This window comes from Hydra viridissima, unplaced genomic scaffold (assembly GCF_058129835.1).
Source record: "Hydra viridissima isolate aposymbiotic clone 2 unplaced genomic scaffold, HvirCarnegie_v1 scaffold_6, whole genome shotgun sequence".
NCBI lineage: Eukaryota > Metazoa > Cnidaria > Hydrozoa > Anthoathecata > Hydridae > Hydra > Hydra viridissima.
Genome location: NW_028324305.1, coordinates 3,912,004 through 3,914,383, shown reverse-complemented (window position 1 = coordinate 3,914,383; position 2,380 = coordinate 3,912,004). Strand labels below are relative to the sequence as shown.

General features: G+C 31.5%; 1 pseudogene; it reads right to left on the bottom strand.

Moving 5' to 3' along the window:
• Positions 1-237: 237 nt before the first annotated feature.
• LOC149886700 (uncharacterized) lies at positions 238-1,793 on the bottom strand (annotated as a pseudogene).
• Positions 1,794-2,380: the final 587 nt, after the last annotated feature.

The following is a 2,380-nucleotide window of genomic DNA, read 5'->3' as shown; positions in this document are numbered from 1 at the left end:
TCAACAAATTTTACAAAACCAAACTGCAACATTTCACTGGTCTTCTTCAGTTGATCTCGTCTTGTTTCAACATCTTTTATTTCATTGCTAACAACTTTCCTTGCCAATTGACTTGCTTCTTTTTTATTAGTGTCTGTTATTGAACTATCATGTGGCTGAAGATTATTTGATAGCATATGGTCTTTAACTAAACGCCTTTCAGTTATTGATTTTTTTTGTTATCGATTTGTTCGAGTATTAGTTATAGTTATTGATTTGTTCGAGTATTGCGGCATTTATACTAAAACCTCTCTCAACTGAAGCTTGTCCAAGCCTTAGTGTAAAAAGTATTTTGACAGCTGATGCCAACTCGTTATATTTACTTAGATTGCACTTTTTAAAATAGAAGTCATGTAAACTATCTCTATCTCTATTGAATTCATGAAAATTGTTTTGATAAACCCTTGATTCTCTAAAGAAATTGGTAAATTGATTTATAGCTTTATCAGAAAAGACTGGTGAAAGATACTTTAAGCTGATCAAGTGTTTCAACAAAGATTTGTACTTCTTTTCAGCGTTTTCTGGAGTCATTGTTATCAATGCATTAGGGTTAAAAACCTGAGAATTGCATACAATGATAGACCCTAATAGAGTTCGCTCCATGAACTTTTCAAATAATTGTACATACATGTTAGTGCAATCTTTTTGGAAACTTTGAATATCAGTAATTGTTATTATATCTTTCTTTTATAAATAAGCTAATCTTGTTTCAGCTGCAAATCCTAGTTTGATTTGATTTCCCTTAAGTAGATTCTCTTTTTTGTAAAAGTCAACTTCTGGTATAGACCAAATATCAATAACTTCGCGTTTCACAAACAAGCTCAGTATGGATAGCAACAGCCTTTCTAAGTCACTAAACATGAATAGAATCATTGGCTTGTCAGTTTGGTATGCCAATAAATATGACTCTAATATGCTAGCAATAAAGCTGAAAACTTCAAATTTTAAAAGAATAAGTTTGTCTTTAACAGCTTTTTTGACAGTTAAAAAGCTTTTTGATTTGGGTTGCTTTGAAGATGGTAACTTTTCCCAAAACTCAATTAACTTGCATATATTAGGCCAGATTACAATGCAACAATCCGCAACAGATTTGCTTTCAACCCACCTTGTTGCACAAAAGAAAAGAGGGTACTTTTTTGCATCTGTGACTGTTTCATAATTTTGACACCTAGCCGGGCTGTCATGAAGAATTTGCCAACACCTTTTCAGAGTTTCTTTAATATTCCATGTGGTTGATTCAATAGCTGCTTTAAAGGTACCATATAACATGCAAGGAGCAACTTCCAATATTTATAAGCTGTGGGATCTCGTTGTTCTTTCTATCTTTATTTAGATCATTGAGAAATTTCCAATTTGTAGAGGGCCTATCCATGGAAACTTGAAACATTTTACTTGAATCAAATCTCGATAAGTTTTCGCTGAAATGAGTAAGAAGGTCAAAAGCTCTGGGATGACCAAGAAAAGCTGATGTCCAATATCGTATTTTGACTTTGTCATTGACATCCCAATATCGAACGAGTAGGTCCATCTGACATGTTTGGGTTATGTCTTTCAAACTCTCATTAAAAGATACGATGTAACAATCTGATTTTGTGATTTCTTCTTCTAAGAGTGTCTTTAAGTATGGACTAGCGCCATACTTCAAGACACTCTTAGAAGAATAAATCACAAAATCAGATTTTTACATCGTATCTTTTGATGAGATCGATCTTTTTCTTCACATCTAAGTGACTCAGCTTGCAACTCTTTTCCATTAACAAAGAAACAGCTAACAGACTTTGCAGCAGATTGATGCGTTTTACCTAAAATAAAATAATTGAATATTAAACATTTAGCTTTCAAAAATGTGCCACATTTTAATGTTATCTTTTTTGTCACAGTCAGTTTAACTTGCAAAACTTGAAATAGTAATGTAAAAACAATAACTGCAACCACAAGGTTTATTACAATCTATTAATAACTGAGAGTATAATATAACGTCAAGAACTAATCAAACATTATTTCTTTTTAGTTTTCACTGTCACATTAAAAAAGTTTGTATAAATACCTGCAGGATGACTTTTAACAGTCTGAATAACCATATTAGACAATTCAAACGGTTTTTACATCTTTTGCAATCAGCTTTAGTTTTTGCATGAGCGTCAGGAACTAACTAATCTTTAAAAATATGGTGTTGTAACCAATCTTCTTGAAAATAGGTCTCTTCTGAAGTCATATCTTATATTATCATATTAAATTAAATATTTATCTAAAGGCATGGTTATTATTTCTTATAAAAGTTATAAAACCACTGTAGTGAGCAACTTTCAATAAAAACAAAAACTCAAAATTTGTATATTGC